At 42.8% G+C, this 24,104-nt stretch overlaps 1 protein-coding gene across 2 annotated transcripts in view; it reads left to right on the top strand.

The window, feature by feature from the left end:
• ATP2C1 (ATPase secretory pathway Ca2+ transporting 1) overlaps nt 1-24,104 on the top strand; it is a 75,756-nt gene that overhangs the window by 9,174 nt on the left and 42,478 nt on the right. Inside the window, exon 1 of one of the 2 annotated variants that reach the window (XM_066627222.1) lies at nt 23,522-23,695. The exons of the other annotated variant lie outside the window; for it this stretch is intronic. The gene's annotated coding sequence lies outside the window, so the exon portion shown is untranslated. Of the gene's footprint in view, nt 1-23,521; nt 23,696-24,104 lie in introns of those variants that run through there. 2 annotated transcript variants of the gene reach the window in all.

Raw genomic sequence — 24,104 nt, forward strand, 5'->3', positions numbered from 1 at the left:
TAATGGTGCAAGAGCTGAAAGTGCCCTTGCACTGACAAACGGGGACCAAAATGAGTTTACTGTACTTTGAGCTATATGCTGTTAGACTGTGATGGTGTCCTTTTAAGGAAGGGAAGTTGAGACTGTACAAGATCTGCCTGGAGAATCTGCTTTTGGGACCCTAATATGAGTGTTTTGTATCCTACATGTTATGAATGAGACTTCCCAATATGAGGTGGTTATACTGAGGCTGCGCTTGGAAATAAGGTCCACTGACCTAGTGGACCTTCTTGGTAATCATTGTATAGTGTAGTACTGTACTGTGTGTTTTGTTACTCATAAAGTTACTGTTATTGTTATTTGCAGAACAACTGTTTGCAGCTGTCTTGACAAGGTGGGATAAGAGTGCCTTGAGCAGATATGCCTTGGACTATGATATTGGGTGTTCTTATGGGCTAACTGAGTGGCTAACAACAATGTATTGTAGCTGTAAGAATTGTATGAGGGCTAATCTTAAGGGTTCTTGTAGGGATATGCTGTGCAGGTGATGCAGAACCACTCCATAGTAGTCCATGGGAAAGCAGTGCAGCTGCCTGGTCTCCTTACACCTTAGGAGGCTCTCCTTAGCCCAGCTTTCTCAGGTGTAAGGAGAGCTTCTTCAGGTGTAAGTAGGCAGGGCAACTTTGCTGCTTTTTCCATGAACTAGATGGAGTGATTCTGCCACACCCACACCGCACATCCCTGGGCTTTTGTAACTTCCAAAAATGCTGCTGAAGTTCCTCATCCCATGTCATCCTACTAGTATATCCTGAGCAACCTAGTCTTCACTTGCAAAATGGCATGCTTTTGTCACTCTCCCTGCTGCAGGCATGAGTTTAAAACATTCCGCAAAGGAAAAGACTGCAGTCAAGGAGCTAAGTGTATAGGATAATTGTTTTCCAACCAGTACAATCACTGTGGCTACCGAACAGCCAAAATTGTTTTTTTAATAAACAGGCAAGTATCTTACAATTGTCTTGCTTTGGTGGGCATGTTACAGATCAGTAAAATACAACTATTACTACCTGAATGAGAATGATGAATGTGTGCAAGCTTTGTTTATTTATAGTGTAATCCATATGTATTTACTCAGAAGTACCACTGTGTTCAGCAGGTAAGTGTGTAAGACCGCATCTTAAAATGTGCATTTGATGCATTGCTAAACGTGGTTTTTACATTAATGAAGATGTTGACCTCTCTTTGAGCCTATTAAAATGCTTTAGTCTCGCAGGACTTTAGTCTTGCCTTTCCTTGGCAGAAGCAGATGCCCAAGGCAGTTCACAGTTTATATATAGATAAAATGTATGACATATAAAAACAATGAATAAACTCAGAAAAAAATAAATAAAGCCAGTTGGAGGAGGGCAAAATTATTTATACTTGAGGATCTGCTATAGAGGAGGCAGACAACGCATCACCAAATGCCTGGTGAAACAAAAACTTTTTTTGGTATTGGGTACGCATCATGTATCTGATGTGGACGGCAGTCTGCAAAGATTATGCTAAATAAATGTATTGGTCTTTAGGGTGCTACAAAAAGTGAACAGTACCATCCTCTTCATGTTTACTCAGAAAGTTTCACTGTGGTCAATGGGACTTAATCCCAGAAGTGTGTGAAGGATTCCAGATTAACACAACTATCCCAGGTAGTGAAAATTCCTTGTATGCTTGTGAAAATATATCATTGTATGCTGTGGTATAGCTAGCAAAATACTTCATAGTGAGATGATGTCTGGCCTGCTAGATCAAAAGGCCAGAATTAAGGTATACACTAGACAATATGGTTGAAATAAAAGCCACCTGTTTTGCTTATTGTGATGTGACCTAAAATACAGGATATATACAGTACTCTTAAGAGTGCTGTTCAGTGAGACATCAAATGGGAAACCTAAAATCCTATTTGCTTCTAGGGGGATGGGCACTGGGAATTGCTCTATCAGTTGCTGAAAACTTTAATTAGCTTTTTCATTTAACATTTTGGAGGCTATAACTACATACAACCAAGAGTTGGCTGGATTAATATAAAGTTCCAGAATGATTGATTCAAAGATCATGGCCCAAGAGTCTCGTTTAAATAGGGCAAGATTTTAATTTAGATAAAATGTTCATGGAGAAAAAAAGCACAGAAGGTCTCTGGAAAGCATCGAGCCCATAGCGAGAGTGGCGTTTGCTTTGCGATATAGATAACAAATGGGACACCAAATTGTCAATATTATGCAGCCTGCAAAGAGCAAGCAGTTGTCTTGAATACATACCATTGTTGCAAGAGTGCAATCTGTGAAATGGCAATGGCTTTAATAGTTCATTTTTAGCCTAGGGAAATAATTTTTGATGGAAGGGACTCTCAGTAAATCAGGATAAGTGGTGATAAGGTGTGTGGCTGAACAAAAATAATGAAGTTAACACTAACTGCATACAAATATTGGTGCAGTTCCATTCAAGTTTTTGATAGCAGTACAAAGGGGAAATGGAATCTTTGGTTTCTGGCTACACTTCTTTTGGTCTTCTATAGGATGTAAGATTTTGCCTGTGACTAATTTAATTGAGCACCAGAGTTGTCTGCATTTTGTCTGAACGCAATGGTTTCTTGCTTCAGTTTGGTCTTTTCACCCTCCCCCCTATTTTCTATGCTACAAAAGTTTTTGTATACCACCTTGCTGCTTTGCTTTCTTTTTGGCTAAGGTGATGATCCTTTCAGAAATAAAAGAATAACTTCTTATATTATGGAAAATAAGTGTTCATGGCCGCTATTTATTATGGCTGTTAGATAATGTGGACGAAGTTGACCCTTCGATCCAGTATACAGAGGTAGGTGAACTCAGGTGGTGGAGTTCTGGACTACTTCACTCTGAAGTTGCAGGTGGGGAGCTCTATTTTAGAATCTTCCCCATACACCAAAGAACCCCAACCACACTCGCTTAGTAAACATGGTGTGTTTCAGGGGGAATCATGACACCAGGGATGACGGGATGGCAATTGGCCTGTGAAACATCGGAACATATTGGCCTATGTTGTTGCAACTTGTTTATGAGGCAGTGGTAGCCTTGAGTAACAAGCTAGTGCTTTGTAACTGAGTGTGAAAAGAATATGCATTAGGACCCAAACACCTTTAGCATACTTGTCTCCTGCTCTTCATTTAAGGTGCTCAGGTCAACATACACAGGCTTATCCCATTTTATTCTCACAACAACCCTATGAGATGGCCTAGGTTGAGAGACCAAGGTACCCAGTAAGCTTTGTAGTTGAGGGTCTCTTCAAGGCAACTTCTTTAAAAGTAAGAGGAGGGGTGGTGAAGGCAGGTGGACAGATGGGAGCAAGTGCTCGACTCCAGTTTTCCTCCTCGCAACTGTCTCACTCGGCCTCATGGACAACCTGGCCCTCTGTTCACTAAGCCACACTGGCTGTATTGAGGGACTGTGAGGTTGTCAAGGAGTCTTGATAGAGTAAACTTGACTTCTGCCTTCTGAGGAATTTCTAGTTGGGCAAGTAAGTGGAAAATATTATGGCTGTCATGGGGAGCTGAATGCTGGCTTTACCATAATGTCTGAAAACATGGAGACAATATGCTAGTGCTGTCAACAGGCTTTCCCTAGATTTGGAATCGCTGCCCATTGCTTTAAAGCAGTCTGTCTTCATGCTGTGACTCTAGTGGCATAAGTGCATAGGAAAGTGTGATGGAATGGATGTGCTTGGTGCCAATTGGAGGACAAAGAGGCTTTTCCTCGGGTTGCTCTTCTCTGGCTGGGTACTCCATCCCTGCTCAAGCTAGATCACCTTGTGAGGGTGGCACATTGCCATGTAGACAGATGGGCTGGAGTCTAAGCAGCCCAGCTGTCACTTAGGAACATAAAGCGCATTGACAGGAGGGCAGGATTCCAGGCATTAGTTACCAGAATGGCTTCAGAAGCAGGATTTTTTGCACCTCTTGTGAAAGAGACAGACTTCCACTGATGTAGAGAGCCGGATTAATTCTGAATGTCTGCCCCAATTTCCTGTTGACATTAAAGAAGCAGTCTGGTAGATAAAAATGGGACAAAATCTTTCAGGCTTTAAGGACAAAAATGCTGCAACCTGGATTTGCAATCTGCTCTTGGGAGTTCCCCAATGCGCAATATGTTACGCCATAGTTAATTCTCTCCTCCCCCAGTTTTGCATTAAGGTGATACTTCTAGGAAGAAGTTGCCAAATTTTAATCTTTTTCTTCCACAAAGCGATTCCCTCCCAGTCACATAAATTCATAATGAAATAGTCCCATGTATTCTACTCTTGTGAAGGGTTCACTATACATTCAGGCTTCCTGCTGACCATGTTGCTAATGTGGGGGGAAAATGCTTGGTAATGTGCTGAGTCATTCTCAATTAAGGTATGCACAGATGGGCAACAGTTGGGTGTGGTGATGATACAACTGTTGTGTGAATCCATTCTCACCTAAAACAGCAGGGCATTCAAAAATGGCCCACTCAGCAAAGTAGAAGGGCAAGTCCAAACTGATTACAGTCAATTCTTGTTAACTGCTGGGGTTAGATTGCTAGAAAACTCAGCAGGTACTGAATCAGCAGGTATAGAGTCATTCATGCTATGAGATCCATAGAGGGAGGGGTAACCAACCTGCCAGCTGAGCATATCTTCAGACTGGCACCTGCAAATAGCCCCAGGGTGGCTGCGGATAGCCAAGAACAAACCACAAACGGCTGAAGAAAGTCGCACTCTTGTTCCTTGCAGAAACCTGATTCCTTCTGCTGAGCTTGCACAGGAATCCCTCACCAGGTAAAGCAGAGACATTCCTGTCTGAAAACCTGGAGGTCTGCCACCAATCAGTGCTGACCAGCTGTCTGACTTGGTATAAAGTGGTTTCCTATGTTTCCCCCATCCCAACATGTGATGTGTCCGCACATTTCAGGTGATGGGGATAGCGGTAACTTTGAGACCTATGTCCGTGGTTCATGATGAACTTGCGACTTGGTGGAGTGGGTAAAACTCCATTGCAGAGTATCTGATTTTCATGCTAAGGATCACAGCTTCAATCCCTGGTGTCTCCAGGTCTCCTGAATTTTGCTCTGAAAGCTCCTGTTGCTTCTTACTGATGACAGTTGTGATTCCTACAGAAAGACAAATGCTTCCGAGAAAGGAAATTCTGCTAGAAAAAAGATAGTTCTTTTCCTTGTAAATGCAGCCTTGTGTACTGATCAAACCTGAGATAACATAACAAAAATGTTAAAATGTGTTGGAGAGCCAGGATGGTGTCATGGTTTGGGAGCTGGACTTCAACCTGGAAGAGCATCCTGGAAGATTTTGGGCCAGTCTCTCAGCCTTGCCTACCTCACAGGGTTGTTGTGAGTAACAAAGGAGGGTAGCAACTATGTACTATATTTCCACCCTGAGCTCCCTGGAGGAAGAGCTGGTATAAAAATGGTGAACAGTAGGTATTAGCTGGAAGGAATGCAATGAACATGGTCACAGGCCCTGCTCAGTTACATCTGCCCTAACATTTTATATACAGAATTGTGTCAATTGGGTTTCTTTACACATGCACACCATACCATCTTCATCCAACCCTGATGCCTATTGTGTGTTGGAACAGTTCTTTGTGTGTTCAGGGCAGTGATTTTCAACCTTTTTCTGTCTTGCGGCACACTGACAAGGTTCTAAAACTGTCAAGGCACACTATCAGTCTTTTGACAATTGACAAGGCCCATTGTACTGCCAGCAGGGGGCTCACATCCCCCAAGGACCCTACTAATAAATGACCCTTTCCCAAACTCTCTTGGCACACCTGCATACCATTCGCAGTATACCAGTGTGCCAAGGCACAGTGTTTGAAAATGGCTGGTTTAGGGTATATCCTTCTTGCAGCATAGTAGCATGCCATCTTTGCATGGTGAAGGTTTTTAGGACATAGGGCAGAACTTGCAGGTAGAGTTGAGTCTTCTTACCACTGCTTGTCAAAATCCGCCTTTGCTACAAGCAGAATCAAACCAAGGGAAGTGATGTTGTGTGCAAAGCTTCCTTCTCAAGTCTTACAAATATTTAATATAGATGATCAGGGTAAGGTACGTGAACTGCTTTTTATTGAAAAAACACACATAAATATTCTTAATAGGCTGCTTGGGGGAAGGGCTATTCTACTAAATCTGCCTTTCACATTCAAGTATGTGTACTGATGCTGTCTTCAGCTCCAGAAATTTGCTCTTGGCTAATGCATGTTGAAAAGCTGTGTGTGGACTCCTTGTGCTATGTGCTCCCAGCAACGGACAAAGACAGACCTGCTTCTCTGTCAGTTAAATGCAATGTCTTCATTTGGCAATAAAGGGCTTTCCAGAACTTTATACTTTGTGGGCATGCAACTCATTGTGGGTTTCTGTAACAAACTAGCAACTGTTACCCTGCAAATGTCTGATCTTGGAAGCTAAGCAGGGTCAGGCCTGGTTAGTACTTGGATGGGAGACCGCCTGGGAATACCGGGTGCTGTAGGCTTATACCATAGTCTTTTGAGACTGAAGGTTGCCAACCATTTTTATCAAATTTATAATGGTTTCCAAATTCTTAGATTACCAGTGCTTGTCAAGGAGAACTGTGCATTTCATTCATTTTTTTGTGTGCATTTAATTTTTTTTGTCTGGGCTCTAGTTCGGTGGGCTTCTCCTTTGTCCATGTAATTATGAATTCTGTTTTGGCTTATTAGTTATCTGCTGTTCCAACCCTTCCCATTGTTAACTGCCAAGCAACTCTATGTAATAATGAAGTCACTACTTTGGCACTGATTCACATAACCAAATTCTCCAGGGGAACAAAGTTAAACCTTTTTTAGTGAGGCAAAAAAATGCATTTGGCAAGGTGAACCTCTCAACTTCTTTGCTAGGGCGTGAACAAATTGAAATGACAGGAAGGATTCACCTTCCTTATTTGAAGGGTGCTGGCAGGGGAGCTGGGCAGAAGGTTGCTCATCACTTCATATAGAGAGATGAAGGAACTGTGTCGCTGTTGGTTAGGAAATGATTTTGCACTCCTCATAACTGCCTCTGGAATTTGTTGCAGCATAAGCCACTGTTAGGAAATATCCTCAAATACTGGACCATTATAGCAGCTGTGCTTGGGCATCTGGCTTTATGCATTGGCACATCAGGAAAAGGATTGTGTGGCAACTAGCTGCAAGTTTTTACAACCATGTACATGGGTTCTCTTCTGGGTGTGTCAGTTTTTAATACTATGGTATACTGCTGAGAACTGGCTTAGCCTCTTTAAACAAAAAGAAAAAAAATCCCACTCTGTGGATCATGTGTTGTATCAATCTTATGACTTTCATAAAGCTTCCATTTCCTGCAACTGGGAAACTTATAGATGTGCAGCAAAGGCATGGGCAAAAGTAAGTTCCTGATGGAATTGGGTGTAAGTTCAAGGAATGGAAACTGGATGGACAGAACTGGGGGGGGGGGTTTGGGGAGGCAGGACCAAGTACATTTTGGGGGGGGGGGTAAGACTGAACTGTTCCATCTGTTAGGCACACTAAAGTGAAATTGTTTCCTGAAAGAAAAATGTCTGTCCATAGTAAACATAAATGCCCATAAGGAAGTGCTCTTTTATAGATTAATGATAAAGCACGTAGTATATATGGCAGTGGTTCTCACGCATTTAACACCGAGACCCACTTTTTAGAATGAGAATCTGTCAGGACTCACCAAAAGTGATGTTATGACTGGAAGTGCATCAACAAGCAGGAAAATTTTTAACAATCCTAGGTTACAATCCTACCCACACTTACCCAGGAGTAAGTCCCATTTACTATCGTTAAAAGAATATACGTAGTAGCTTGTTAAAAGCCTGTGACATTGAAATTGGCTTATGACCCATCTAGTGGGTCTAGATTACTGAAACATTACCGAAACACTGGATTCGGTAATGAGGAGGGGGCAGCAGAGAGGCCAGCTACTTGTCTGCAAGGGTGCTTGCCCCCCCCTTCAGGTGTTGCCTGTGGCTCAAGCATATACAGATGGTGGCAGGGAAAGGTAAATCATTGCTGTAAGGTAGCTTTGCCTTTCATTCAAGCTTCTTCTTTGCTTCTTATACTAGCTGTTGAACTGTGTGTTTCTTCCCCTTGAGGACAAAACTCTTTGAGAACTGTTCTTTGATCACATGATGAATGCCACTACACTGTGCGATGCAATCCATTGTGCATTTCTTGTGAACAGAGCCATAGCCGAAGCTGCTACAGACAGCCCTAGCTATAGTTGCCTGCGTCTTCCCCCACCCCTCATTCTACTATGACTCTAAGAACAAATTTGTGGTGCTTTGTAAAAACAGAACATTGCATTCATGAATAGTAAGCTGCTCTTTTGATCTCTGAATCAAAGCAAAAGTCTTTTTGAAAACTCTGGGGAATATACAGTATGTGTTTTCTATTGGGCAGAAATGAGAATACGAACTGCATGTGTTCTGATGCTTTCGGAAGGGAAAAGCTTTTTGACAAAGTGAGTCAATTTTTGTTTGAGGATAGTACATCTTTAGTCCCAAGCTTTTGAAATACAATGTGCAGCTCATAAAAAGTGTAGGTGGTCATGCTGGTTCCATTGGAAAACCAACCACAATATGGTATTATGACTTTGAGACCAAGCGGTAGACTCAGCGCCTATCCTATGCCTGTCTACTCATAAGAACAGCCCTGCTACATCAGGCCATAGGCCCATCTAGTCCAGCTTCCTGTTTCTCACAGTGGCCCACCAAATGCTTCAAGGAGCACACAAGACAACAAGAGACCTGCATCCTGGTGCCTTCCTTTGCATCTGGCATTCTGACGTAGCCCATTTTTAAAATCAGGAAGTTGCACATACCCCATTATGGCTTGTAACCTGTAATGGATTTTTTTCCTCCAGAAACTTGTCCAATCCCCTTTTAAAGGCATCTAGGCCGGATGCCGTCACCACATGCTGTGGCAAAGAGTTCCACAGACCAACTACACGCTGAGTAAAGAAACATTTTCTTTTGTCTGTCCTAACTCTTCCAACACTCAGTTTTAGTGGATGTCCCCTGGTTCTGGCAGAAGTCCCATTGTAGTAAATGGAGCTTACTCCCAGGAAAGCATGGATAGGATTGCAGCCTAACAGTATACTCCTACCCTTGCCTACTCAAATAGGCTTACTCCCAGGTAAATGCACATGGGGTTGCAACCCTAAGTCAGAAGCAGCAAGCTTTTGTTTTCCCCAGAACTCTTCAATCAATCAAGCTGGATTTTAAGCAAAGCAAAAGAGGAGAGGGAAGCTGGGCCTTGTGTAATAGCTCCAAAGCCTGCAGTTTTTAATTGTTTTAAGATGGAGTGCAGGAGGAGTTGCGCAAACTTAATCGGATTAGCTTCCTTACACACCAGATGCTGACTGAAGGATGCATTCAGGGCTACTGGGACAAAGAAACAATAATAGCTGTTTGCTAGGTTTTTGAAAAATCTAGCAAGTACTTTGTTCCATATGCAGGACTCATTGTTCATATACAACACAATTGAGTATTCCCAGAAGTTGCACTGGAAAAAGTTTCTATGCACAAGTTTCCAACACTTTGTCATGCTCTAGCACAGCGATTTTCAACCTTTTTCATCTCATAGCACATTGACAAGGCATTAAAATTGTCAAGCCATACCATCAGTTTTTTTTGACAAGCACACTGCACTGCCATTGAGGGGGCTCACATCCCCCAATGCCCCTTTAATGACCCTCCTCCAAACTCCCACAGAAACTTGCAGATCATTTGCAGCCCACCAATGTGCTGTGGCACACTGGTTGAAAATTGCTGCTCTAGTATGATTGTGAAAGAGAATTCTGGATAGGGCAGATGAAAAGCTGGCTTGTGTCTCAAAACCAGGAAACTGGTTTATTCCCTACCCTGATAATGTTGATTTCCCCCTTTAACCATTCACTTTCATAAGTGAATGCCATTTTTTCCCGGGGGGGGGGGGGGGAAAGAGAGACACTGTAGTTGAGGATAATGTTGTATCAAGGGCAAACCTGCTATTCTGGGGATCTCCTGGTAGGCTGCTGTACAAAGCATTTACATACCCCCTTCCCTCCCGCCCCGGGGCTCATTCCCCTTTAGAAGTCTTCTCTGCACCTGTACAGGTCTCCACTACATAAAATTTTGCAAAGGGCAGTTGCATTTTCAGGCGTTCATTCATTTAGATTTATATCCTGCCCTTTAACCATGCATTTCCTCAGGGCAGCTCACAACAATAAAAGCAAAACAATATCAGCATCAGCCATAGGTTATAATTTTAATACGATGAGACCACTGAATAAAATAACCATGTTGCAAAATTCAGGATTGTTCTCCAAAGACCCCTCTGAAACTCTCTGAGGAACTTTCTTGAATGGTCTCCCTTGGGGGAGAATTCCATAGCATTAAACTCATATTTCAGGTTACTCAGAACTTGTAGCCAGCAACTGAACTGCTGGTTAGCAAATTGTGTTCTAGCAGGACTGGCATGACTGGATAGGCAAACCAAGCAGGTTTTGGATGGCAGCTTTTTAAGGGCACAAGAATAGCCATGGAACATACTGCACTTGGAACTTAGGGTGCAGCTGTTTGGATGGTAAAATATGCTGCCCTGGTCTAGAGTTTAATAAACTCTAGATCAGTGATTATCAAACATTAGCATTGGGACCCACTTTTTAAACTGAGAATCTGTCAGGACCCACTGAAGTGACATCATCAAGCAGGAAGATTTTTAATAAGAGGCTGCAATCCTACCCACACTTACCCAAAATTAAGTCCCATTTACTATTTTTAAAAGCATATACATAATAGCCTGTTTAAAAGTGCAGATCTGCAACATTTTCCCCAAATGCAGTCACATACCGTGGTAGCATCAAGTCTAATATAAGTATAAAAATATTGAAATGAATGGGGACCTGCCTGAAATGGGCTTGCGACTCACCTAGTGGGTCCTGATCCACAGTTTGAGAAACGCTGGTCTAGATGTTTCACACCCACTATTGTAGATGTTTGTCTTGTAGCCCTCTTCTTTGTTGGGTGGTGATTCAGCAGTGACAATGGAAACTAGTGCATGGTAGGATGTCTGTAGAGCTAGTCACCTTTTACTTTGTATGTATGTCTGTATGCATTTTTGTGTGAATGACTGACTGGGCACATGTGTGGGGCTCATTTGAAAAGTCAGATGGGGCCCTCAAATGCAAAGTGTACTGCCCTCTATGCATTGAACATAATGTAAAAAAAACTGTTCGTGCATACAGATCAACAATTGCACGTGCCCTGATCACAAATTGTATGCATGTTGAATGTAATGTGTGAATAGGGTAGTGATAATGAGAACTGTACTTATAGTTGCCTAAGCATCAGTGGTATAAATCTACTGAAATGGACCTGACTATTAAATGATAACCTTAAAGTCATGGTGTGTTTACGAATTCTGGGAACAATGCTATCTGAGGTTAATTTAGCATCTGAATTTTGTTTCTAGGCTTCATAGTGCACCTTGTGCATATTATTGGGGACAATGCATGTGTTGTTTTTTCTATTTGGGTACATGCTGAATAGAGCCATGGTTGTTTGGGACCACCAGGTGTCACGTACCCATAATTATAGCATACCAGCCCTTGTGTCCTTATTTCATATTCCATGGGGACACATTAAAAATGAATGTATGATACAAACTTTGGTTTCCAAGATGGTGGTATCCTCCTAGAGTGGCAGTTCCTGAAGTGTGCATCGCAAGGCATTCTCTCAAAGTGTCACAGGACCACTGCTGCCTGGCAGCGAGACTGTGGTGTGAGCCTCCCAGCAGCGGCAGGAGGCTTGGTGTAGTAGGCAGAGCTGCAGCACAAGAAAACTGCACACTGAGGAAAAGTCCCCACACACACACACACACACACACAGCCTGACTGTCTTACTGCTATTTCTGGGCTTGTGCTAGGCCTTCAAACCCGGAAGTAAGTGGCGGTGACATTACTGTGTTTTTGTGTCATCACCACTTCTGGGTTCTGAGGACATCAAGAGGCCAGAAAGATTGGGAAGTACTGTCTGATGTAGTATGACAGCCACATTCCATTGTGGTTGTGTGTCATCCATCTCCAAAAGCATATGTGACATAAAGAGGTCTGATAGCACTCTTGCTGAAAAGCAGCTCTGGGACATGGCAATTTTTCAGCAGAAAAATAGTGGGAGGAGAGACTATCCCTTCCCTACTTGTACTGCTGTAACTTCTGCCTTCAACCTGCCTCCCCAATTCTCCATGAAGCTGTGAAGAAGTGGTTTGCCCCACAATTGAGACACTGCTCTGCACACCCCTTCCCCAAAGAGTGCTGAGGATACTCACAACTACAACTTGACCACTGCACCGGCTATCTTCACACTCCTTGGGGTCAGGCCAGGCATGCAGGACACATAATAACAATGGCAGTAGGTCAGCACCATCTGTCACTAGTGGTACTTCACAGCATACCAATAGTACTTGTACCACTGGTTGAAAAAACACTGAGACATCTTCACATGGATAAAGCCAAGATAACGGCAAGAGATATCCTTATGGGCATGTCCAGGGTACATTCAATATCTGGGGAAAAAAAAATCCTAAATGCTAAATTAAGAGTAATTTTTATTATAGTACAACTGGAATGACTGGCACTAGTCAAATATTTGGGTATTGGTTTAAATTTGAGATAAAAGAAGGAATTGTATGTACCTCCAACCAGTGATGGGATTCAAATAAATTAACAACAGGTTCCATGTCCTAATGACCATTTTAAGTATACCAAAATATATACCGAAAGGTAGTTTAATAATTCATGCATTAAATACTCAAACAAGAACAATAAAAGAGGTACACAAAACTAGATTATGTTTTAAGAAAGAGTTTTAAAATATTAATGAAAAAATATTAAATACCTGACAAACTATTATTGAAGATATTTCCATATTGCTGTTTGTCCTGTGAGCGGCGCAGCTGGCGCTCATTAGCAAACGGTTCGCAGAACCGATACCTACATTAGGTATTGGTTCTGCAGAACCGGCGCGAACCGGCTGAATCCCACCACTGCCTCCAACTCTCACTCAATAAAGCATGAGATTGGAACAGAAGCCCTTGTTGCACTTGTGTTGGTGGCTTTCTTAGCAAGCTTTCCAGGAATACATTTGTTTAGTGTATCTGGCCAATGCATAGTTGGTCTTGTAACTTCAAAGACACCAAATTCTGACTGTCTCCACTAGACTAGTGGTTCTCAAACATTTTAGCACTGGGACCCACTTTTTAGAATGACAATCTGTTGTGATCCACTGGAAGTGATGTCATTAACCTGGAAGTGATGTCATGGCTGAAAGTGAAATTATTAATTTTGGTTTCAAACCTTTAATGCTTTATTTTTGTTCTAGGTGAATTGTAAAAAAAACTAACAGAAAAGACCATTACATGGTTATTAGTTACATATTAAGAAATATTGTGGGGGGGGGGGGGAAATACAAGTATATATGCAATAAAAATTATTCTGTATATCAATACACTTCATGCAGCTTACGTTATTTTATCAAAGAATGGCCTCCAGATATTCTCAAATATATCCATGTGCAACTGGTGCTAATATGCCATTCACTCAAATGGATTTTGGATGACCTAACAGAGCAAAGCACCATGCCACTCTCCCACCCCTCTGCCCGACAGCTCTATATTTTCAGTGGTGGCTGAGCTAGGTGCTATATGACCCACCTGAAATTGGCTCCTCACCCACCTACTGGGTCCCTACCCACAGTATGATAAAATGCTGACCTCTCCCAATCCAAGCCTTGGACTAATTAATGTCTCTGTAGCTGACCATTCATCTGAGCCACAATTCAATTGCTGACTCCATAGTTCTGTAAAATGGCCACTATCTCAGGAATCTGTACAAAATGTATTGTACAAATATTCCAGCTATCCTAATACTGTAGTTTCTATCTTGTGGAAGCCAGGCTCTTGCAAAGATACAGAATATTTGTTTCACTGTGTTTTCATAACTTCAATTGCTGCAGTGCACTTGGTGAAGGGCTCTTGGTTACTAATGTCTGTCTGAAACCTTTATTGGCATATCAACACAACACAATTAAGACTTATACTTTACAATTGTCGCAACAACTTGCATACCGACCCAACAACTTAAAAACAAAATACCAGAATTATTTAAATTCTGACAACATTATTTTAAGAATCTTGGATAAATAACCAGCAACAGCTGCGGTTAAAGAGTCACAACATCACTCATGAACCTAGAGAGGGTAATATCAGAAGTGGTTAGGTCAGGAGAAATCCAAGAATTTAAATAATGATTACGAATGTCAAGATGAACTGGACAAAAAAAGAGTATATGAAACAAAAAATCAGGCGACTCATGACAAAAGAGACAGAGCCTTTTCTCCCGTGGAATGTTAAAAAAACGGCCAGAATGAACTGCCGAGGGGAAGATGTTAAAACGAGCTAACATAAAGGCTCGCCTATGTAACGTATGTAACGGGTTGATTAATGTATAAAAATAATTTGATACATGATTAAAAGATGGGGCCAAGCCAAAAGAAAGAGGGGAACAAATAGGGTTAAGATTAATACTTAAATAATTAAATTCAAATGCTAAGAGCTTGTCTTTTATCAGTGAATATGCTCTTGTAAGACTCAAATCTGCCAAGGATTCTAAAGAGAGATCAAGAGAAACAAGTTTATTTTCTATCAACCGAAACCAAGGAGAAGAATAAGAATCACTTAACAAATCATAGAAAAAGGAACCTGAATGAGAATTTAAAAACAATTTAAGCCAATATTTAAAGGTGAGTAACCAGGCTGTAGTTGTTGGTAAATGAATACCTAATTCTAGGATAATTGTGGATACACGAATTAAATTTGGGATCCCTAGAATTCTGCAAAAAAAAGATGTTGCAATCTGGTCAATATCCTTATTAATTGCTTTAATCCAAATTGGAACACCATAAAACAAATGAGAAAGAATTTTGGACTGAAAGATCTGGATAGCAGCGGGAACATATTGATTACCTTCATTGTAAAAAATTTTTAATATTGCTTTAAGTTGAGGGGAAAGAGACGAAATGATAGCTTTCTTATGAATCGACCAAGAAAGTTTGTAATGAAAAATAAGACCTAAATATTTATACGACTGGACTTGTTTACTAATGTCTAAAGCTGATGTGAAGTGCAATAGTTCATCTCCACTTAGGGAGAAGAGGGTCTCTCAGAATACATTCCATTAGTCTGTGAGAATGGCACTAGCTTTTTCAATGAAGCTGGTAATGTACAGGGACCATCAAAGCTATTTTATTTGGTGCTTCTATCCTACCATCACTTAGCACTTGAGGCAGGTGCAAAACAGCTCAGCATTTTTGCATAGGAATGCAAAATAGTACTGTACACAAATGTCCTAAAAGAGCCCCAAGGGGAGTCTTGTGCGATGGGTATTATAGCGCGTGTCATATGTATTTTTGCATTGTATTTTCTTTGTATTCATACTGGGGAGATGTTTGCATATTGTTGGCATCCTTCAGTCTTGGAAGACCATGGTGTCACGCTCTGAATGGTGGTTCTGGAACAGAGTGTCCTCTCCAGTGCGCGAAGCCTGGGTAAAGCAGGTATGGAGGATAGGCTGTTACCCATGCAGCAAATCCCCCCTCTCCACGTCGCTGAAATGGTCCAATGGAAAGGCAGAGGCCAATACGGTTGGTTCCTGCGGTGTCGCAGGAGTTGCCAGAACATGACTGTGTTCAGCCATGAACTGCCTCCGGGACTCCGGCTCCGGATTTTCCCTTGAGGTTGATTGCTGAAGCCTTTTCCATAACTGGATGTAGCCACAAGGCAGTGGAGGTTTGGGATCAGAGTTTTCCTTCTCTCAGATGAGCTGCCTTCCCAGGCTAAGGAGTCCCATCTACCCGGTGGCTGTTTAGTCGCCTCTTACGACAAGTACAGCCAAACCGAGGGCCTATTCTTATCCCCAGCCCCCAGGCTATGGGATGTTTGCATATGGAATCTATATACTGTACTCACCTGTTCCTTTTGGACAACCTAGATAGAAATGTTGGGGAACGATAGTAAAATGCTACAAGTGGACAACAATATTTATGGTTCCTATCCTGCAATTTCTGCAATTGTAGCAGCATTTTTGAAGTTGTCATGATCAAGAAATTGCAATAAGGTGTAGCCTTGGCCCACATGGTCAATTTTCCCAGCAAATTTCAATTAAGAGATATTGGCAGTACATATAACACTACAGTTTACTGCAATATAAATTATTTGGTGGAGATGTTTTGCTGTCAACACTTTATTTCTCATCCTTTAAAGGTTCGTTTTTCTTCATTCATGATATGTATTGTCATTGTATTTTGTTTGTTAGGGCAGCTAATTCACAACAGAGGAAGAAATGCTGTACTGTAGATATAATCAAACTCGGTGGAAAAATAACTTGGAGGCAGTCTGTTCTCTGAGGTCATCAGAAGGGGCCCTGTTGGTTGTGCCATCATTGAGAGTGGTGAAGGGGATGGCGGCCAGAAACAGGGCCTTTTCGGTGGTTGAACCTGCTCTATGGAATTTCCTCCCCTTTGAATTGAGGACAGCTTCTCCGTTATTAATGTTCCAGCAGGGCCTGAAGCCTTTTTTTATTTAGGAATGCCTTCGAGGTCTTATAAGGGCTGCTTTTTAAATTATGACTTTTACTGCGTGTTTTTATCTGCTGACTGATATGTATTTTATCTTGTTTTAATTGTTTTTTATTTTTTATTTGTTTGTTTGTATTTTACTTTGTTTTTTATTTTAATTTTGATTGTTAGCTGCCTTGGGTGCCCTTCAGGGAGAAAGGCGGAATACAAATCTAATAAATAAATAAAATAAATACTTTAAAATGTGACTAGAGAGAAAAATCCACACATGTGGCACCATCACAGAAAAGACCCTGTTTCTCGTATCCACCTGTCTTCTGGCATCTGTTAAAGGAGAGCCACAGAGCAGGGCAGAAGCCAATTTATGGGCACATGGAAGCAGGTGGTTCTTTATTTATTTTTCACATTTTTATACTGCCCTTCCTCCAAGGATCATGGTGGTGTACGTAGTTCCTTATGTCCTCACAACAAACCTGTAAGGTAGGTTAGAATGGATGATGGTGACTGGCCCAGGTCATCCAGAGAACTTTATGGTTGAGTGAAGATTTGAACCTGGATCTTCCAGATCCAACTCCAGACCACCACACTGTTCTGGCTTTTTAACCTGATCCCAGACTGTTTTGAATTAGACCTTTTAAAAGTCAGAGATAGCATTTTAAATTCAGCCTGGATTCAAACACAGTTGGCCAATGCAGTTTGTAGGGCCTGCACATTATGACCGATTTGGGCCATTTATCGGGCTCCTATCAACACTGAATATCTGTAATCTGGACTAATAGTAGTTGTTGAACTGTCTTCAGAGGCAGCCCCACACAGACAGCATTGCAGTAGTCTAAGCACATTTAAAATTAAAATATTTGAATGAAAATTTAAGTTTAACTGTCTTCAAGTCATACTGGAAAATATTACTACCATGCTTATCAAAATGATCTTGACATTCCCATTGGCATTTACAGATATTTGAAAAGAGCTGCTACAAAGAAGTTTAGACTTGCCAGCCTTTCATATGCCAACTAGGCATTAATCATGGTAAATTCTTATTTCAGTTGTGTTGGAAGACAAATAATGGAACACTACATTTTAAGAAAAATCTACAAAAGTAATTGTTAAGGTTAAAGAGGGCTATGAATTTTTTAACACCTACAAAAGGCAAATTTCAGTGCAACTTGTTTAGCTTTTCAGTGAAATAGCTGGGGGGGAACAGGAGTACTGCTGACCAATTTATAGCAATCGGGGATAGGAACATGAGTTGGGTGACTCAGAATCAAGTCACAAAAAAGTGTTTTTTCACTGACTCGGACTCATGAGTGTGTGGAAGACTTGGAAAAACGCTTGAGTCAGGGACCCCCTGACTTGGCACTTGTCCCCATGCATGCAGACTTGAGTCTGCCTGTGTCTGGGTATGCTCACTTACTGTTTTCGTGGTGTGAACAATCTTGTGGGGCCATTGTTTAGACCAGGTGAGCGGCAGGAAAGTTCCAGCCAGGAGGCAGGAAAGGGTTAATGTTTTCTTTTGCATGGAGGGGGGAGTGAGCTCTTTTGCTCATCTCTGATAAGAAGGAAGGAACCGAAGATCATTGGACAAAGGATGGGTGTTCTGATATTTTCTTTGGCTGAGGTAGGGCAGAAGGAGGAGCCGAAGGAGGTTCTTGTCTTGTGATTGGCTGGAGAAGCCCAGGGAGGGGGAGGAGACAGGGAAGCTGGGAGGTGGTTCATAGCGCTCATGCTTCTGACTGTATGGCTCCTTTAGCCTCTGTTGTTACTTGGGCAAAGGAAGCCTCATTGAATGACCAGTTACCATGGGACTACTTCTGAGTAGAGCTGCTAAGGTTTGGGTTGTCATGGTAAACCTCCCAGCTGCTGCATGTGACCCTCCTCCTTCTTGCTGTTGCTTCTCCTGGCTCTCACACAAGCCCTTCCACCCCTCCTGCCTTGTTTACAGATGGAACAGGACACCAGGGGAATATTAAATGAGTCCTCTGACACATGCACACTCCTGGGCAGCAGCCCTGTTGTTGTTTGTTCATGGTGAACTAGAGCAGGGGTGCTCAATAGGTGGATCGCGATCTACCGGTAGATCGCGAGGCAAAATGAGTAGATCGCGGAGTGCCAACCCCCCCTTCAGGTGCCTCTGGGAGGAAACGCCGGGAGTAAGGCCCATTGTACTCAATGGGGCTTACTCCCAGGTAAGTGTGGCTAGGATTGCAGCCTCACAGCCTAATCCTAGGCATGTCTACTCAGGAGTAAGTCCTGTTATACTCAGTGGGGCTCAAGGTACACCAACATACATTGTACACATAAATGTTATGTTATGATGGCGCGAACATTGTAAAAAAAACTCTGGTAGATCTCCGGGCCTTGCTGGGTTTCAAAGTAGCTCTCAAGACGAAAAAGTGTGAGCACCCCTGAACTAGAGTCACAAGGGATGACTCTACTTGAGTCCTACTGAGTTGTGAAAGGGGGACTCAGTGACTTGGAAAGTGCCCCTATTATGACCTGTTGAGTTGCAGGGGTGGGGGTGGTGACTCAACTCAAGCTGTGCTGGACTTTCCTAGTCCTGCTAACAACCCTGGTAACAACCTGTGAAATGTGAGTTGATTCAATTTGGGTTGCCATTCAGTATGTGCCCAGGTTGCTGCTTCGCTCAGATGTAGCCTATTACTACTACACAGCTAGAGGTATGCTGGAATCATGCCAACCCAGTTTTGCTGTAGTAAAAAGGTCATATCAGTTGATCTTTATCATGCTGGAATCACTTTAGGCTGATGTGTCCTTTCATGCAGAGGTATATGTGTGTGTAACGTTAAAGAATTTAGGAGGCTGTTGTCAGTCAATACTATTATAGGTTACAAAATGAATTTCCAGCCTTCTGTGACACTTTGTCTTGACCCATCCTTTCCTAGTATATGGCTGGCTGTGCATTCCAGCACATCTTCTTAAAGGAGCCTCACCCTTATAGTATTCTGTACAGATGGTTCTCTGGTGTGTAAGGATTATTCTTGCTCCCTACATAAATAGAATGAAACAAGTTCTTTCAGGCCAGACAGCAGTGAGTGTCCTGTGCTGAGATTGGTGCCAGTGAAATGGGGTAAATGTGCTCTTGGATGTAAGTTAAGCTGAAGTTCTTGATATATAACCTAAGCATCACTGCTGAAATGACTACATGAACTTCTAAATGAATTGTCTGGAAGCAGAAAGTGATACTCAATTTTTTAGAAGAGTTTAAGTGTCCAGTTTAAAATTCATTGCACTGCTTTTGAACTCCAAAGTGACACTGGTCTTCTGTAGTGGCCAAGAGACTGAAACACACTTCTGAATGTCTCTGGTTATGATCTCTCCTGCAAACTCCATGAATTCATTAGATGGCCTTAAGCAAACCACATTCTGTATTTCTTTCCCTCACCTACAATATGGCAGTACTACAACTGTACCTCATAGTATTTTTGTAAAAGAATCGCAGCTAGAAATGTGTGTGAAGCCCTTGATATTTTAAAGTGTTACATAGATACCTATCATTCCAACCTTAAAGTACTTATATTTTTTACCTCTTTTCTTAAATGTTGGTAGCATTGCAACTGCTAAATGAATCTATTCTGGATTGCTAATACTTCTAGGCCTGAATTGTGCTGTCTTTTTTTTTTTCTACTAAAAAAGCCTAGACATTGATAAGATTATTTGAACACCTATTATATCCAGGTACAGGTCTGGAATGTCAGGCACCTGTGCTTGAACCTCCAATCTATAATAAAGAGATAAAGAGATCATTAATGTCCTAAAGATCTATTTGAAATCCTGAGCAACAGTGGGCAATTAGCTCAGGACAATTAGCTGTGTTGGGCTTCTAGCTGTTATGCACTATAGTACAACATAGCTACAGGACAATTTAGAATTTGACATAGGCTTGCTTTGCACAATTACAAGAAGTGTTAAAAGGAGGATGCACAAGTTTCTGACCAGGTACTAATTGTACTTAACAGTATAGTAGTTAGTATATAGTCCTATTGCCATAGTGACCACATGACTCTGCCCCACCTAACCCACTAGGTGAAAGTGAAAATGGTTGGGGTTGCCATCAGTGGCTGTGCACCTGCCTTGTTCTACAAAAAGATATAGGGTCATTCCATGTCAAGTGGTCTACTTTTTGAAAAGTGCCCCGCACAACCATCATGGATTTTAATGAATTTTTGTGTGTAGAGTCCCACATGTCTCAAACGAACTTTCGTAAAGATTTAGGTTTGCTGGTGGAATACTTGTGGAGATACAGCCATTTGTTTGACCCCATACTGCAACCATGTACTATTGTGAGATTTTGACAACTTTGAGACATTATATCTCTTTTGCTGTTTTTTCAAAACAAATGAAACTTACCTACCTTATACAACTTTTTGCACTCTATTTAATGAAACTAATAACAATTTTTGTTGAGTGTGTCCAAAGTGCTTAAAATTGCAGCAAATTTGGCAGAAAAAATCAGTGCTCCAAAAAAATCCAAAGTTTAATGTTGAATAGCTCTAGCAATAATGAAGTAATAATTGTGAAATTTAGTAAATAATATCCCAATATAACTTCGTTTTCAAATACGTAATTTCAGCCTCCTAGCTCTTTCCATTAGTTTACAAATTAAGTGTAAAGTGGATGATTTTTGTAAAAAGGCCAAAAATAGAGTATTTTCAACCTGCTTTTACAAAAAAGTACCTTCTAGAAATGCTTTTAAACTAATCTCATTAGAAAGAGCATGTTTCAAACCCCCCAGAAAAATGGGTTTGATTTTCTAACGTAGGCAAACAATGCATGAAACATAGGGACAAAGTTGGGAGACATTGCCATAGCAACAGCCTATATTTCAACATGCAATTCTGTCATTTTTCAAGTTGTACTGATTTTTTTAAACAATTTTTTATCCACCATTATAACTATTTCATGGTGACATTGTCACTACCAGTTCAAGAACTTGAACTGGCAACCCCATCACCGTACGGGGTCATGCTCAATAGCCGTGCAATACCAGCCATGGGTGGGTTTCTTCATCCAGGTTCCCAAGCCTGTAATTTGGTTTCTTTGTCGAGGTTCCGAAGCCTTGTGTGGGTATCTATCTGGTTCCCAAGCCAATGACCTAGGTTCCTAAGCCTAAAGTGGGTTTAGGACTCTAAACCAGCAGGACTCTTAGATTCTTATTAGAATCTGGTGACAACAGTGGGAATTGCTAACCAAATGTAAGCCTCCTTGGAGGCCTCTTAGGTGACACACAAATGCTCGGCTACAAAGAGATAAATTTCCTGGTGCCTGAAGAAGGTAGCAGTTTGAGAAGTGGTATTTGTGGAAAGGTTGAAAAGTCTAGCACAAGTGCGTGAACTTTTACTTTTGTCACTTCTAACGGTGGGCAAAGTAGCTCTTAATCTACAGCAGCAAGAAAACGGGTATTGTGACATCTGAAATCTGCCATTCTCACCGGCTTTTGATTATGCATTGTATATGTAGTCTGCATTGTGCAGAATTCTATAGTTGCCTAGTTTTAAATCCATTAATCATAGAATATGCTTCAGCACTGTAAATGGGTCTTATACATACTTAGACAAGCACAAACCTGATATAAATGTAGAGAATTAAATGTGCTAATTATAAAAGAATAGCTAGAAGGCAAGTGTGTTGGCCCTGAATTCATTGGAGACACTGGCCTCTTAAGTCTGGTCAACAACATGGCAATTCTTTTCTTCCCTCTCCCCCCTCCACTGGAAGAGGAGGGTGCGGAGCATAATTGAGGTGGCGCTGTGCACCTGTGGAACAAGAACAGGTTGTCATTCATTGCTGGATGAAATAAATTTGTCTTCCTAGAGTTGCCTGTGTGATTCCTGCTCTTCAGGAAGTTGAAAGCATGCCTGGCCCTGTTCAAAAATAATAAAAGGCAAATCCATTATGTTGCAATGTGAGATGTCAGGGTGGCTTTTGGGGGTGGGGGGGTGGGGAGGATGATAGGAGCAACCTCCTTTATCCTTGAAAGCATTTGCCTTTTCCAAATACTCCTGTTTGGAAAGCCATGTTTCCCTGGCTTTCTTTCCTTTTGGATAGGTGGTTGTATGTGTGAGGCTGCAATCCTAGCCACGCTTACTTGGGAGTAAGCTGCACTGACTGTTATGCAGTCAATCCTATCCTTGGCCCAACCCTATCCACACTTACAGGGGGGGTAAGCTGCATTGGCTATAATGGGCCTTGTTTCTGAGTAGACATCCATCAGTTGGGCTCTGAGGCTGCAATCCTATGCATGCTTTCCTGGGGAGCCAGCTGCACTGAACTCAGTGGGACTTACTTCTGAGTAGACATCCCTAGGATTGGGCTCTTGAGCCTCCTGTGGGGAAAGCAAGAAGAGTACCGAGTTATTCATGGATAAGGGTGTGCAAGCTCCCTTCACAGCCCACTGTGAAGTTCACGGCACCCTCTTTCAGCCCTGGCCCACCCATGTTCCTCTGAGGTAAGTACCCCTGACTGGAAGGAAACGAGGCCTGCAACCTTTTTTGGTGGGGGTGCCTCTTGATACCCCCTAAGAGCCACAAGCTCCAGGGGCTCTCAGCACCTGCTTGGGGGCGAGCCCCACTGACTCTAATGGGGCTTACTCCTGAGTAGCCATGCCTAGCATTGGGCTCAGCCTGGCCCCCTCCCACCACATCCCCCAGGAGACTGCCCTCTCCCTCAACCCTCATTGCAGCCGAGCATGGGGAGGGGGGAGGAGGCGGTGATGATCCACACAAGGCTGCACCCAGCGCCCGGGAGAGAGGCTGGCTGGCTGGCTGGCTGTCTGGCGGCGCCTCCCCCCCCCCCAGCGGGCGCATGCGCTCTCCGCGGGCAGCCTCCCCTGCCGGGCTCTCCTCCTCTCTCCAGGCCCTTCCGCTCCGTGCCCCCTGTTGGCAGCGGAAGTGCGCTGGGGGAGGGGCGCTGGCAGGACGAGCCTGGCACGGAGCGGGGAGAGCATGAAACTGGGCCGCCCGGAGGGGCTGCGGCGTGGGCAGGAGGAGCGCCGGGAGGCTCGGGGCGGCTCTGCGTGAGGGGGAGGCAGGTGCCGGCCAGGGTAAGCGGGCTGGGCTCTGGGGGGGGAGCAGGGAAGGCAAGTGGTGGGTCTGAGGCGGCTGTGGGGCGGGGGGGGCTCGGTAGGGGCTCTCCTTTGCAAGGGGCTGCTGCTGGGGGGAAGGAGCTCGCCTTGCCTATTAGGGGGACCCTGTTGGACCTCCCCCCGTGTTTTAAATGTAGGAACCCCGCCACCAATAAGGGGGGGGGTCCCTGCAGTGCATTGTTACTTCGCCCTTCCCTTCTGCTGCTTCTCAGAACCCAGTCCTAGGCATTGGGTTTACTTGGAATTAAGCCCCATAATAGTCAATGGGCTTACTCCTAGGAAAGAGAGGCTAGGGTTGCAGCCTCGGAGCCCAATCCTAGGCATGTCTACTCAGAAGGAAGTCCCAGTCTAGTCAATGGGGCTTACT

This window comes from Tiliqua scincoides, chromosome 5, assembly GCF_035046505.1.
Source record: "Tiliqua scincoides isolate rTilSci1 chromosome 5, rTilSci1.hap2, whole genome shotgun sequence".
NCBI lineage: Eukaryota > Metazoa > Chordata > Lepidosauria > Squamata > Scincidae > Tiliqua > Tiliqua scincoides.